This window comes from Trachypithecus francoisi, unplaced genomic scaffold, assembly GCF_009764315.1.
Source record: "Trachypithecus francoisi isolate TF-2019V2 unplaced genomic scaffold, Tfra_2.0 Lachesis_group17, whole genome shotgun sequence".
Classification (NCBI taxonomy): Eukaryota; Metazoa; Chordata; class Mammalia; order Primates; family Cercopithecidae; genus Trachypithecus; species Trachypithecus francoisi.
The window spans coordinates 35,536,960-35,553,429 of record NW_022681462.1 but is presented as its reverse complement, the minus strand read 5'-3'; the positions used below and the strand labels follow the sequence as shown (position 1 = coordinate 35,553,429).

Sequence of the window (16,470 nt, the reverse complement as noted above, 5' to 3'; positions counted from 1 at the left end):
GGTATGTAGATGGGTTTTTATGCTGATATCCAGGAAGGTACACCAATGGAAAGGCAAGAGAGCAGGCAGCGATCACCAGGTCTGAGACTCTGCTGTGTCTGTTAAAGCCAAGGGAACAGGGACACCACTCCTAGGTTTCTGCTTCTTTCTTCTGTTTTAGTACAGTGGCTATCTGCTAGCCCTGCCTCCCTTCCTCCTGCCCCAGTTCTGGCTTGTCAGCCTGATGAAGAGACCTCAGAACTAATTGTCCTCTCTCTTCTGTTCTTGGGTACTGTTCATACATGTTAATGCTCCTCTCAACAGGAGTGAAGTGAAAAGTTCTCAACATGTGGTCTTCCTGGTGTACATCTGGTCACTGCAATGCTAGCCCAACTTGACAGAAGCTGGACACAGGGTCGCTGCACAGTGTGCAAACCTGTCAGTTGCTGTCAGGGATAGGTAGTGCACTTCAGACGTCCAGGCAGGAGGACTAAAAGGAATTTTTCCTTGCATTTGAAAATCACAAGATCCAGGTTACCATTGGTGGCAAGGTGGACCCTACCTTTCTGATAGAAAGCACATATTTCCACATTTTCACAATCATTGCAGTCTCTGTGTGGAGGGAAAAATGAACCAGCTGAGATTCTCTCCTATACACCCACTCCCACGAGTGCTAATGGTCTGGTCCAGGGGTTTGAACTATATGCTGAAGTGTCATAAGGATAATATAGGGATCAATGCATCAGTAGGAGGCAATGAATCATGGCCAATGGACTACTTGGAACAGGGCGAAGAGCCCTGGGCTTACTATCAAGAGAAGGCTCCAAGGTCACCTGTGACATAGCTTAGACCTGTTAATAAAATGAAGGGATTGATATAGATAATTTCTACATTCCCTTTCAGCTGAAGACACTTACAGAAATGCCATATATTTAACATTTCTGGACTTTAACAATGGCACATAAAGAGGTGTTTGTATACTTGTGAATAAGATGCCAAACTGTGGGTGTGGTTACCACAGTTCAGTGGTTTAGTCATAGGTGAGATGTCCTAATAATCTGTAAGTTATATGTGATATCTACCAGGAAGTGGGTACTTCATGATATGCTAGAGTTCTTTATCCTCCCCTAAAACTTTCTTTATAATGTGGATGAAGATACTAAATCATGTATGTAGATTGTATGGTTGAAGAGCGAGAGAGATGGCAAGAAAGAATGAAGGTTAAAAATGTCTCCACCTTCATTTTTATCCTAGTGTACACCAACTTGTGATGTGAAACTCTCCTAGCTTCTCCAAATCCTAAGAGGCATAAATGAGCAGAGATCTGGGCTTGTCAGTAGCATGTGAGAAAGACAAGGCCACAATTTTTTTTTTTAAACTTTTTTGGGTCATGGACCCTCTTGAGCAACTGTTGAAACACATATTCACATATAAGTATACACACACACACACACACACACACAAGCATACATATAACATTTTTTGCATACCACATTCAGATGTTTCATATGTCCCTGAAGCCCACCCATGAACTCAATGTTAAGAACACTTGACTTAGGGGATTCAGTCACCGGCATGATGGAGTCACCCCAAATCTCATGGGATCATGGAGCAAATTAACGAAATACACCACAGTGTTTAGTGATAGTCCATATTTAACCTGTTCACATCAACTGACCCTAGGAATTTGTGCTCCATTTTCAGTGACTATTCAAAGACATCCAGATAAGCCAGACATTTGCAGATGAGAGTAGCCATGGAATCTTGTTGTTTGTAGAAAATCCGAGGAAACTAAGAAATCTGTTCATGGAGAAGAAAGGAAAAAGGCCTGAACAATGCTTAGAATGATGACCCTGAAGACACGAAGGAAGTAGACTGGAATTTTCAGGATAATTTTCACAATAAGTGTTGAGATTCAGGATAAGCCTCAGTTAACCAGAAAGCTAAATTTGTGAGACACTTTTGTTTCCCTGGTGTTCCACTTAGTTGAGGTTTTTTTGTGCTGATGAGGTTGCATGAATGAACGTGTATGGCAGGTGCAATTCTGCAGGTAAACCTGATAAGTAGGCAGATGTGGAGGCTGAATCAACCAAGCATGCAGGCACTGTAGGCTACCTTTAAGCTTTAAAGGACACTAAGAAGGTCCTTTACCTTAGTACCTTAGTACCTTAGTATGTCTCCCAGTGTTTCCAACCTGCAGTCAGGCTTTCCCAAATGTCTTACTGTCTCAGATGGTTCTGGTTCTGACCACAAGCCCAGATATACAGTGTAAGCACAACTTCCTTTTTTTTTTTTTTTAAGTATAACAACCTAGTTTCTACCTCAAGCTCCCATTCTGCCTAATTAGTCTAGTTATCTCTAGGTAAATTCTGTCATTTTCAGGTTTTCTATGTTATTTCGGGTAGAAACCCAATCAATTCAGGATGTCCTTTCATTCTCTTTCTCCAGATTCTGGGTCTTGATGCGGATGGAAAAGAGGGGGTTTATGAGGTATCTAGATTTTGAAAAGGTCATCTGGGCCTTGGGTATAATGGCCTTGGATGAGATATTTATTAGGTTTAATGGCTCTAGGTCACTGGTCTCTTTTTCTACCAACACCCACTGAAACATCTATGCTCACTCTCTGTCATATGGCCATAGTTCTTCATATTTGCATTTCTTTGTCTCTTAGGTTCCATAGGTTCTCTCTCAACCTATTTCTAAGCCTCCATGAAAAGCTGTTCATGTCTTGTGGGGGCCCTATCTTAAGTTCCCAAATACCAAAACACATGATGCTCTAAGCTATACTCAATTTTTGTCCTACTGTGCTGGTTCAGGGAACAGTTTTTACTTTGGTAGGTAGGATGTAAGTCATGGGGACTCTTTGTTCTGAAATTTCTCAGTTGTATGTGGTACTTCTGTCCCCTCCTTCCCTTCCTCTTTCCACTAGCTCAGCATGGGACTGACAGATGCACAGAAAAGTTTATGCCTCTTTTCCTACTCTCCAACTTTCATTCTCCCCAGCAAATCTGCTCTTGATCATTGTGGACCTTGGCACTTTATATATTTTCATTTTTATTTGAAGAAGCTAACATTTCATGCTCTGTATTTTTTAGGTATTAAGTTTTCAACTAAAAGAATCCCAATAGGTTTGGAAATAAAAATTCATGACTCTCAAGCCTTTGCTACAATTTTTCAAAATTTATTTAGAAGCTCAAAAGCATAGTGAGCCTCTGTTTCTTCATATTCTGGGCAACTCCTTCCAGGAGGTAACACCTGCCACTGACTCAGGGGATGTGTATGAAAAATCTGATTAGAAAGTGTGGAGGTGGGAGGTTACAGCGACAGCTAAAATTATCCCATGATATGACTGGATACATTTTTTTTATTTAAGTCCATTTTCCTCTGATGGACACAAATATGGAAGGAATAAAATGGAAGATCCATCATCGGTTTGTATTAGCAACTTGAAATTTGTTAACTTCTTTTCTTTACACAGATTTCTGAGGCCAGGCTTGATAAGAAGAGTGGAGAGGCAGATTTGGGATAAGGGGAGTAGAGAGAACAGCTGGAGTCGAAGGAAGGAGCAGCCAGAGGGCATTTTGTGGGTAGCAAAAGGCTGGAATGGATGGTTAGGGCTTGGGAAAAGGAAAACAGGGAGCACATTGAGGGGCACCAAAGGCAAGCTCTCCACATTTTACAGTTATGCCAAAATCGAGGAAACATGAAATCAGCACATTCAGGCAGAGGATGAGTAGAGTCGGTATTCAGTGCCAGGTCAAAAATCGACTCCATGATTTGTAAAAGGATGTAGGACACACCCTTCTCAGATTTCCAGGTGATGCAAAATGATGGAAGAAATTTCCAATGTGACAGAGGTGAAAGTGACCAAAGAAAAATGGATGTGAACGGGGATGCCCAAGTCCAGTGGGGAGGAAGCCATTCAAGAATATAGGTGGGAAAAGTGACTTTGGCATGACCTGAACCCATTACGGGACAGAGAGTTCTAGGCTGGGGGATAAACAGCCTGGGAGATGGGTGAGGGTATATCATTCTAAAATTAGAGCTTTTACATCTAGAGTGAGGCAAAATAGGATCATACTTTTATGACACATGACTGAAGAATAGCTGGGTATTGTCACGCTCTTTTCAGTGTTCTCCGTTCTGCCTCCCTGATCTGTTGCTGCATGGACACAGAGAGTGCTTCCCTGATTCTTACTTTGATCACGAGTAATCAGAAAGCGTGACGTTGCTTGGAAGGCAGGCAAATGCAGCATACAGCCTTTTTCCTTGAAAGCTCCTTGTATTCTGAATTTTGACTCACTTTTTAGGATATCTTCACTAAAAACCATTCTATCACACGATGGCAGTAGAGATATAATCTAAATTTATAAGCTATGATGCATGGATGCATCCCAGTGGGGGGAAAAAGTCTAATTTATGTTTGTCCATATATTTTTCTTTGGTTGGTGTTTGTGTTCTAAGTTTCTGGAGGCATCAAACATAGAAAGGCCCTGTAATTCCAGATGGGATTAATGCAGACAATATTTCATTCAGGAAGTGCAACCATAAATAAGAGAAGGTACTTTTAAAAGGCCTCTAAATTTTTTGAGATACTGCTCAAGTGCCTGTAAAACCAAAATCAACTTTCTACTTGCATTCTTAATTTTCCCTGCACCTCATTTCTTTCCCTGATGGAGACAATTTTTCAGGCTGGCTGGAATGGGAAAAGAGCCTATGAAAGACTCAGACTTTTCCTTTTTCACATTCTCTTCACCCTAACTCTGAGTTTCTTCTGTTTTCTTCAAAGAAAATTTTTTATTTGTCCCTAACCAGTGATAAATGAAGCAACAGGGGAAGTGTGGAATCTATTAGGATGAGTTGAAAATTTTTGTTTGGAAAGATTTGTATATTATGTCATTCTGTCTGGATATGCTTTTCTTAAGCCACAAAAGGGTTCCGCAGAATAATGTTCCACAATAATGTCAGATTTTCTTCTGAGAAGGAACTCAAATGCCTCTCAGGATTCATTCATTCATCCAACACTAAATGGGTACCCATTATGTGCAACATACTAGGGAAATAATACTAGCCAATATTAAGTGACTGCTACTCACATGTTTTATAGTGCTCCAGGGTTTTGTTTGTTTGTTAGAGACAGGGTCTTGTTCTGTTGCCCAGGCCGGAGTGCAGTGGCACAATCTTAGCTCACTGTAACCTCCACCTCTTGGGCTCAAGTGATCCTCCCACCTCAGCCTCCCAAGTACCTGGGACCACAGGCAGGTACCACCATGCCTGCCTAGTTTTTGTGATTTTTGTAGAGACAGGGTTTCACCATGTTACTCTGGCTGGTCTTGAACTCCTGAGCTCAAGTGATCCTCCCCACTCAGCCTCCCAAAGTGCTGAGATTACAAGTGTGAGCCACTGCACCCCTGACTTGCTTCAAGTTCTTTACACAAACTGTCTCATTTGATCCTCTCTGCCTTGCCACGAGGCAGTTACTAGCAACATCTCCATTAGTTTTACAGATGAGGAAGCTGAGGCATAAGGAGGTGAAGTAACAAAACCACACCATCAGTAAAGGAAAGACCCGTCATTAGCAACCAGATAGTCTGGCTTCGAAGTCCATGCTATTAACTGCTGAGCTGCAGGTGACAAAAGTTCTATCTCCAGGTAATTTACAAACCAGTAGGAAATGAAAGCCTACAATCTAAGGCAGACATGCTGAAACTAAGTGAGATGTCATATTGATGGCACACTGGACATAACTCATGGGAAAATATTAGCCAGAACATAGGTCAATTCATTAAAGGTTTATGGTTTATTCAGGGAAAAATAGGGATATAGGAAATTATTCCACCTGGAGAGTGAATGGACATTTCTTTTCTTCGCTTTTTCATCCTGGATATTGTAGGTGGGATGTTTGATAAAAGTGTGAGGAAATTGAGTCTCACTGATTTCAATTGGTGAGAGTGGGAAATCTTGGCTATTTTTTTTTTGGATGGAAGGCACTGGCTACTGGCTAGTGTTTTTGGAAGTATTTTGGCCTGAGTGCTTTTGTGGGGTTGTCTCTCTTTCATTCTATTTTCCTTCTTTAATTACTTTCCTCCTGAGACTCCCCGTTGAATCTGGAAAAGCTCAGGGAAGATAAACAGGCAGACTGCATGGTGTGGAGCTGACTTCAAAGGTAAGAAGAAAACCTTTGGATTTCCTTCTAACTTGCCCATCTCAGCTCATTTGGGATAGGAAAAGAGACAAGGATTCAAGTTAGAAGCTCTATCCTGGAATATAGATATGCATTTATCTGAAACATCTCTTGTGCTATAATTCTCAGGAACCAGGGTGAGGCAGATGGATTACATAAATCTAAAACTGATCTCTTCATATGAAAATGAAATATCTGCTTGAATAGCAAAGGTGTCACTAAGACACTAAAGGTGTCATATTCTTTGGTGCATCTAAAATTTTGTTAACTTTGTATTTTCCAATTAAATTTTATGTTAAGAATAATTGGGGGTTGTTTAGCTCTTATCCTAGAAAACATTTTTATTTTGGAATAATTTTAGTCCTCCCTATTTTTTTCTTTTCTACATTTTGAAATTTGCATGGGTGGGTTAGAAATTAGATAGCTAAAAACACTTGCTTTCTCTGTACTTCTAGACACAAAGGATGATTAGGCTCTCTTCTAGTCCACTTTTAAATATCTAAAGTTTGAGAAAAACATCTTCAGAAGACAGTGAATAGAACTGAAGCCATTCTTAGGGATCATGACATTAAATGGTGCTAAGGATACTCAAAATGACAAAAACCCAAGGAATAAAAAATAATGCTTGACTTTCATTTTACTGTTCAACCATTTGAACTATTAAAAGTGAGAAAATTTATTACAGTACAACAGTTTATGTTTTCCCATTTCCAAAGAGATAAATAAATAGAGAAATGGGGCCATATTTCTCCAAAGATGAATGGCTTAAGGCAACAGAGAGACTATTCACTAAAAGCTGTAATGGGTAGGGGCTAAAAATAGAGCTGCTTTACGATGTCTGCAGTAGCTTTTCAGCTATCTGCATTTTATAGGGTGAAAGAGAAAGTGTCTTCACTTGCCCCAACATATCCTCTGTTCAGTGCACTTATTCTATCTCTCAGCATCATTTGTTGGCATCCAAGGTATTTCCATTTATTTTTACAACAGCCAAAAAGCAGGTTAACTTAGGAGGCTAATCTGAGTGTGAGATGGGAGAGAAGGCAGGAAGTGATGTGATAGTTTTGACTGAAATGTCTATCTGTGTGTATCTCAAACCCTAGAAGTAAAACTTTTAGTCAATTTATCCTCATTTTAAAATCTCTCTGTGTTGCCATGCATTCTTGTTAAGAATAAACAAGGCAGTATCATGAAACAGAAAAAGCTCTGCACCCATGAGTAGGATTACTCTCAGGTTGCATTTAAATATTCAATTGAAATTCTCTTCTATGGAAGGTGCATCTTGTATGTCTTATAGAGAGAAAACTGTCCATTTTTAGACAGCCCTTGCCCTACTTCAGAAACTTAGGCAGAGCCAGTCCAAACTATATTTCCTTACTATCAAAGGAGGAGAGAAAGCTGAGAAAGTTGATCTGGAGTGAGAATGAGAAAAGAGAAAATGCAGACACAGCTTTGCAGTTTTTTATCTCCTTGGTTTTTGTGGGAATCCCTACATCCCTGTAATAAATTACCCCAATTTATTTTATCTAGATTGAATTGGTTTCTGTAACTTGCAGTCAAAGCATACTAACTAAAACACAGACTAAAGAAGACACTGATAATTTATTTGGCTTGTGGATTTATTTCCAGTAATTTAAAATATAAATCTAAAAAATTCCTTGTACCCAACTTGATATGACTTTAGGACAGGAAAGTCAGGTATTGACTAAATGTGGCATAAGGATGTGCTTTGAAATTAACACAGAACAGATATCAATGTTGGCTTCTTGTTATTTCTAAGAAAGTAAGCATGTTACTTAACCCCTCTGAGCCTTAATTTCCTCAGCTTTAAAACTGAAATCATTCCTACCTCATACGATTGTTTATAAATTTATGAGCTACAATACATAAAGCAGCTAGCTAAAATACAGGCATTCCTTAATAGTTATAGGAACTTTCTACTGCGGCAAAGGCTATTAATATCCTTTTTTTCTCTCGTCCTGCTCAGGATTGGTTAGGAACTGGACAAGACAGCATCTAGGCATGGAGAAGTTACAGTGTCTCCAAGCAGAGACTGAAGGAGTAGGAGATGCTGGTGGGCTAAGGACCTCAAAAAGGGGAGAAGATAGAATAGGGAAGGGCAAATACAAGCTTCCTCCACCTGACAGTTTTGGTAATGACTTGCCCAGACTGATAGATCCACAAAAGACTTATGGCAAAGTTGCAGTAATCATACTACAAGAGTGGTTTCCCTTCTCACCAATCTGAGGCCCTGATGCATTTTCATGCTGTATACATTTATATGCAATGCTGCATTTATATTTGGTATCCGTATTTCACTGAGTCTCCTAAGTAGGGTTTCTCGACTTTGGCATGATTGACATTTTGGGGTCACAATTCTTTGTTTTGGGAGCTGTCCCGTGGATTGCAGGATGTTTAGTTGCATTTCTGTCCTTTATTCACCAGTCATAACAACAAAAAATGGTTCAGGACATTGCCAAATGGCCCCTGATTTTGGACAGGGAGAAGGATGCCACCAAATCACTTCTGGTTGAGAACCACTGCTCTAAAATAATATTTTTATTAAAAAATTTAAAAAATTTTTTCAAAATATTCAAAATATTTTTCCTTACCCATTTTTATTTTTTAAATCTTTTTTCTAAAATTACTTTTTTAATTGACAAAAATTGTACATATTTATGGGGCACATAGTGATACAGATAATGTATAGTGATCAGATCAGGGTAATTAGCATATTTGTCATCTCAAATGGTTTTCATTACTTTGTGCTGGGAACATTCAATATTCTCCTTCTAGCTACTGGACAGAATATATTATTATTAATGACAGTTATCCTACAGTGGTATAGAATACTAGAACTTATTGTTCCTGTCTAGCTGTAATTTTGTATCTTTAAAAAATATCTCCCTATCCCTCCCCCTACCACCCTTCCCAGATTCTAGTATCCTCTGTTTTACCTTTTAATTCCATGAGATCAACTTTGTTTCCTTTCTACAGATCAGTGAGAACATGTGGTGTTTAACTTTTGTTCCTGGCTTATTTCACTTAATGTAATGTCCTCCAGTTCTATCCATGTTGCCTTGAATAACAGAATTTCATTCTTTTTTTATGGCTGAATAATATGTCACTATATATCTGTACCACATTTTCTTTATCCTTTCACCTGTAGTTGGACATCTAGGTTGATTCCATGCCTTGGCTATTGTGAATAGTGCTGCAGTAAACATGGGGATCCAGATTTCTCTTCCATACACTGATTTCCTTTCCTTTGGATAAATTCTCAATAGTGGGATTACTGGATTATATAGTAGTTCTCTTTATAGAGTTTTGAGGAAACTTCATACTGTTCTCTACGATGAGTATACTAGTTTGCATTCCCACTAACAGTGTAGAAGAGTTTATTTTTCTCTGCATCCTCACCAGGATTTATTTTGTTGTTGTTGTTTTGTGTGTGTGTGTGTCTTTTTCATAATAGCCATCCTACCTGGGGTGAAACGATACCTCACTGTGGTTTTAATGTGCATTTCCCTGATGATTAAAGATGTTGAGCATTTTTTTCATATATTTGTTGGTCATTTGCACGTCTTCATTTGAAAAATGTTTGCTCAGATGATTTGCCCATTTTAAAAATAATTTTTCTGTTGTTGGTGTTGAGATGTCAGAGTTCCTTGTATATTCTGGATATTAATCCCCTGTCAAATGAGTAGTTTGCAAATATTTTCTTCTGTTTCATAGGTTATCTTTTCACTCTGTTGACCGTTTCTTTTGCAGTGCAGAAGCTTTTTAGTTTGATATGATCTCATTTGTTTATTTTTGTCTTTGTTGCCAGTGCTTTTGAAGTCTTATTTTTACAGATTAGTAACTCTGTTTTAATCAGGGACTTGAATCACAGGAAAAACAATTAGAAGCAATGGGATGTTGTACTTCACTATTCCCATCCCTATCTCCCTGCCCTGCTTCTTATAACTTGGCCCTGATTGCCTGATATGATGTGAGATTTGGGATGCTTGGATCTGGAATGAGAATGCCTGAGTTCAGATCCCTTCACTGCCTCCTCCTAGTGAGAAAGTTGGATAATGTCAGATTTAGGGGAGCCTAATTCTCATCTCTCAGGATTCTGATTGATAACATAGGCATAATGGTCACTAACAATATGGTGATTAAAGGCTTGGGCTACTCTCTGGGCGATTGCAAAATCTCTCCTAAATGCCCGGTCATGTGCATGGGGGAATGCAATTTAGATGGGAATTTACTCCCAACCTCATCAAGACTTGGGACCCAATGCTTGGGGGTATCCCATCTAGGAGACCCTGAGGAACATTCTGCCAGCCAGCAGCAGGCATGTCTTACACTCCCAAACCTTTTCAAGGGGTGTAGAAAGCAGTGGCCTTCTGCACTGGCTGGAAGCTTTGCTTATTTGCTTAATTGTGACTGGGACCAAGAAGCTTGGTAGAAGATGTGCACTCACTGTTGCCAGCAAGAACAAAAGATCCAGAGGCCACAAGACACAAATGTAGAAGGCCAAGCCCTGGCTCCCCGCAGTAGAACTGTGGCCCAATCAGTGACAGCTTTCACCAATCAGGAAACAGTAGTAAAAGTGAGGGAACCCGCATTCCTGCTCTTTAACTTTCTGGCTTTCGGGAGAGGTAGGCGACTCTCCTTAGAAGAAATAGAAAGGCCGAAGAGGGGGAGATGGCAAGTGTCTCCCCCAAGAGATGCACCATTCTCCCTTTTTATAACCCAGACATGTGCAAAAAGGAAAAAAAAAAAGAGAGAAAGAAAAAGAGAGAGGGAGACAATGTATGGGACAGATCTCAGTAATTCTTACTGCTATTTAAATAGCATTTATTTAGTTGACTATCACCAGAGTTCAAATTCAAGAAGATCCTCTGCCACTTCTTGCAGTTTGTGGACTGTGGTAAAGGTTGAGCTGATCTGGCATCAGCACAGCAAGACAAACTGGAGTTGGAAGACTACATGCTGAAGTCTCGAGTCTCAGAGTGAGCTTGATTGGCAGGCGAGCTCTGGAGCAGGGAGGTTATAAATTAAGCCTACTCCTTTAAGCAGTTTTTTTTTTTTTTTTTTAAGTCTGTGCAAATTCTTCTTTGATCTTGAACAGGGGGCAGTGAACACCATCTGCTTTATTTTGTTTTGTGTTTGGAATGATGTAGAATAATTCCTGCTGACCCTTGATATACGCACAGCATGCCCCCCAGTAGGCACAGACGGCTCTGCTTGTGGGTGTCTCGTGCCTGCTTTTCATATTTACTTTTGTTTATCATTAGGGACAGCAGCTCACGTTGCCAGAATTTGTTTACCAAAAAATGCTCCTAATTTCTTGCTGAAACTGAAGGATAACCTTAGGTACTAAATGCCTAACCTTACTAGAGTAGTCCCTAAAATAGGAATAGACAGACTGATTGAAGGCCCAGGCACGTTTCTCTAAGTCATGAAGCATATTAGTTCATGTACTTTATCATATCTGTTTCATAACCTCTACTCTTTCTCCCATATTACAGACAAACAAATGTTACTCGTTCTGAATAGTTGTGGTTTTTAATAACTGGCCTTTACTAATCTTAGGGAGTAGAATACATACTGGTACCACCTAAGTTCAAATAATATTAGCTGGAAATAAACATTTTAGGAAGAAAATCAATTCTACCATTAGATTTATTTGTCAGGAACCAAAGGACAGCTCAGCAGTAAACTAAAAATTGAGGAAGAATGCATTAAATACTGTATTTTGGGAAACACTGTTGCAAAATATGTGCATGCGTCTTTGTCAACTTAACTGAATCAATTGCTTAGCCCAAACAAGTTAGCTTAGAAATCATGTCCCCAAGATATGCTTGTATCTAATAGTATTTTAAAATGAGCAATATTAAGGATGCTTTAAAATGCCATAAATCAATTTTCTTTACCTAAATCTAAAGCTCATGGAAATGCCTATTATGAAGACCACCATATGTGAGGCAGGCAGTCTTGACATTTTTTTGGGAAGGGAGGGAGTTAAATCTGGAGAAATGTCCTCAGTAATTTATTGCAGGATTGGATATCTGCAAAGTGTGATAGAACCCAGGGTCTGTGACCTTCTTGTAGAAGTAGCAGTTCTAGTGTCCCTGTTACAATGAGAACCCTTTCTGGAATACAGGCATCCTGGAACTCTATTTGGCCTATCTGGATAACCTTTCCTTTTTTTGACTTCTCCCTGCATATAGGAGAATTTTCTTTCTGTGATTTGGGATAGTCTGGGAGGACAGCTCACAAGTTTTCTGGATTGGGAATGAATAAGAGAAAATAAATGTAATGTTTCCTGGGTCTAAATTTTTCTCAAATCCTTTACCAACGGTGTGATTTCGGGGTGACAGTTTAATTAGATAATGCATTTAAAGTGCTATCACAGTGCCTGATGAATAGTAAACATTCAATAAACTAATGTTTTATAATGTCTAAATTATTATTAAAACACTATTTTTCTTTATTCATGATTCACTACAAATATCCAGCAATTCAAAGTGTCTTCTCAGTGCCTGGTGCCGTGTGTGGAATGTGGGGGATGGTTTGGTGTGTTTTCTGTGACCTTCTGAGGTCTCCCTGGTCTCTCACCTCCTGCCCCACCGAGTGGGTTCATCCAAAGCAGATGAGAGACTTGTAAGTTGATACAATGTGATGAGAATGATGGTTTTATTTATTCTTTTCTCAGTACACTCTGACAGAGTCTGAGTTGGTGCCAAGATTGATGTGCATGAGACTGAAAGGCCCTCTTAGTCCCCAAATACCTCCTCGCAACTTGTCTCAGTCTCTGAAATTTCTCCCATGAGTCCTTCTTTTTTGCAAGGGAAGTTTTGGAGAAGCAAAGGTAAGTTTTACTAGTTTATTCCTCCCTTTTAGAGGTGAGAAGATGGGTGGATGCCTGAGCCCTACCATATTCCAGCTCTTAATGCTGCTATCAAAGATAGGTTTCTGGACAGGAAAAGCTGTCAACAGCTTTTAAAGTTTTAAAACTTTCTCATATTTTTCATGGGTGGTTTCAATAGGAATAAACACATAACATGCAAGCAATTTCACAGTGCTTTGTGTTGAAATCCATGGATTTTAGATTTCTATCAGAATCCTGGCCTTCGGCTTTGGTGATTCCTATGTCCTTCTACACTTTAGCTGTAGAAACAGCAGGTGGAGTGAAACAGCCTGTTCCGAGCAGCCAGATTTTGTTTTGATTGTCAGCTGAAACAGAAACCCCATCATTCTCGGCTTGCGCAGCTTGTTAGTAGAAAAGCCACTGGGAAGCTCTAAGTTGGTAATTTAGAGCACAAATGTATTCCCTGATACAGCTGCAGAGCAGCAGGTGCCTGTGACTTAAGCAAACACTAGCTTTGAAAAAGTGAAATAAGAAAATAGAAAACTTTTTTTTTTTGCACATGTCAATATGGCTGAAAATACGTTTACTTCTTGTTCCTGTTGGTTCCCTTCTTATTAACTTGCTTAGACATAGATAAGTGAACATTTCACTCAATTCAATTCAATTTAACAAACATTTATTGAGTACCTACTGTGTATCAGACTCAGTGCTAGGTGTTGGGGATCATCATTTTCTGTTTTAGATTTTGGTGTGGAGACAGACATGCATACAGTTTCATAATAAAGGAATAAATAATTTCCTTCAGAGCACTGGACAATTCTGATCACAGAGTAAGAGAAGCCTTTTAGGAGAAAATGAATTAAAGGGATAAATATTGCTGAAATGGATTGGAGGGAGATAGTTCCAGGCAGAAGGAGTTGTTGGAGGAGAATCTGAAGGATGTCAGATTGATTGAAGGTAGGAGTAAAAAATAGGAATGTTCCTTTTGTGTCTCTGTCTGATGGATATGCTTGTATTAAAAAATGCAAACATTCCTTTAGACCACCTCTACCAAACCATCTGCCCTGGGGGCCACAGAGCGTAGAGCCACCAAACTACAAAAGTATGTATGAACATTTTCTTGTTATACAAAGCAGGGGGAGAATAGAAAAAGAATCATCAAAAAGAGATGAACACTAACTGTAAAAACAAATATAGAGTAATAAAAATGTAAAAAAACCCTCAGATATAGGAAATTTCATAACTTTTGTCTATACATCTATTATGGCCTCAAAGATATAATGAGAAACTATTATCCATATGAGCAGTACAAATGTAAAATACCTGCGATTTACCTTAATCCAAAATTTAGGGCAAAGCCTAGAAAAGAAAACTACAAATGCCATAGGAGCTATTTTTAAAAGATTATTAAAATAACTTGACTAAATAAATAAAACTCAGAGACTGCAAACAGGAGAGGGGAAAGGGGATGGTGAGAGGATGTTTAGTGGATAGAAAAATGCATTCGAAGGAATATGATCAACTGTTCAGCAGTATAGTAGGGTGACTACAGTTAACAATAACGTACAGTTCAAAATAGCTAGAAGACTTGGAATGTTTTCAACAAAAAGAAAACATGAATGTTTGGGGTGATGGATATCCCAATTACCCTGATTTGGTCATTACATATTGTATACATATATCAGAAAATCACATATACCACCCCCAAATTGAGCAAGTATTAGTAAAATGAAAACAGAGTTTATGGATGAGAACCCCCAATTTGTAAAGACATTGTGGGTTCCCAAATTATTATGGGTTTAATGTGATTCCAATTAAATTCCAACAAGATGTTTAGAAACTGTTCATGGTAAAAATTCATTTGTTAGATACTTCAAAATAATAAGAGCCCTCTATGAAAAACTCATAGCGAATATTATACTGAATGGGTAAAAGCTGGAGGCATTCCCCTTGAAAACCAGAACAAGACAAGGATGCCTTCTCTCACCACTTCTATTCAACATTGTACTGGAATTCCTAACCAGAGCAATCAGGCAAAAGGAAGAAATAAAAAGCATCCAGATAGGAAGAGAGGAAGTCAAACTATCCCTGTTCGCAGATGATATGATTATATACCTAGAAAACCCCATACTCTCTGCCCTAAATATCCTTGGTCTGATAAACAACTTCAGCAAAATTTTAGGATACAAAATCGATATAAATAATTAGTAGCATTTATATGCACCAACTACATCCCAGCTGACAGTCAAATAAATAAAGGAATCCCATTCAAAATGGTCCAAAAATCAACCTAGGAATATAGCTAACCAGGAGGTGAAATATCTCTACAATGAGAATTATCGATATAAAACACTGCTCAAAGAAATCAGGGATGACCCACAAACAAATGGAACAATATTCATGCTAATGTATAGGAAGAATCAGTATTATTAAAATGGCCATACTGCCCAAAGCAATTTACAGATTCATTGCTATTCCTATCAAACTACCAATGACATTATTCACAGTACTAGAAAAAACTGTTTTAAAATTCATATAGAACCAAAAGACAGGCTGAATAGCCAAGGTTATGCAAAGCAAACTAAACAAGGCTGGAGGCATCACACTACCCGACGTCAGACTATATGACAGGGCTACAGTAACCAAAACAGCATGGTACTAGTACAAAAACAGACAGACCAGTGGAACAGAATAGAAAGCCCAGAAACAATAACACAGATATACAACCATCTGATCTTCAACAAAGTTGACAAAAACAAGCAATAGGGAAAGGAGTCCTTATTCTGTAAGTTGTGCTGGGATAACTGACTAGCTATATGGAGAAGATTGAAACTAACCCCTTACATCATATACAAAAACCAATTCAAGACGGATTAAAAAGTTAAATGGAAAATAAAAAACTATAGAAACCTTGTAAGATAACCTAGGAAATACGACTCTGGACACAGGACCTGGCAAAGACTTCATGATGATGATGCCAAAGCAATTGCAAGGAAAGCAAAAATTGGCAAATGGGACCTAATTAAACTAAAGAGCTTCTGCACAGCAAAAGAAGCCATCAATAGGGTAAACAGACAATCTACAGAATAGAAGAAAATATTTGTGAACTATGCATCTGACAAAGGTCTAATGTCCACAATCTATAAATAACTTAAATTAACAAGAGAAAAACAACCTCATTAAAAAGTGGGCAAAGGACACGAGTAGACACTTTTCAACAGAAGACTTACATAAGGGCAACAAGCGTATGAAAAATGCTCAACATCACTAATTATTAGTGAAATGCAAATCAAAACTACAATGAGATATCATCTCATACCAGTCAGAATGGCTTTCATTAAAAAGTCAAAAATAACAGATGCCGTTGATGTCATGGAGAAAACGGAAAACTTATACACTGTTGGTGGGAATATAAATTAGTTTAGCCATCATGGAAAGTCATGTGGCA

At 38.7% G+C, this 16,470-nt stretch overlaps 1 long non-coding RNA gene across 1 annotated transcript in view; it reads left to right on the top strand.

The window, feature by feature from the left end:
* Nucleotides 1-16,470, top strand: part of LOC117062108 — a 69,098-nt gene that overhangs the window by 13,244 nt on the left and 39,384 nt on the right. The window contains exons 2-3 of the long non-coding RNA XR_004428222.1: nucleotides 5,479-5,631; nucleotides 12,867-13,022. This is a non-coding gene — a long non-coding RNA (uncharacterized LOC117062108). The remainder of the gene's footprint in view (nucleotides 1-5,478; nucleotides 5,632-12,866; nucleotides 13,023-16,470) is intronic.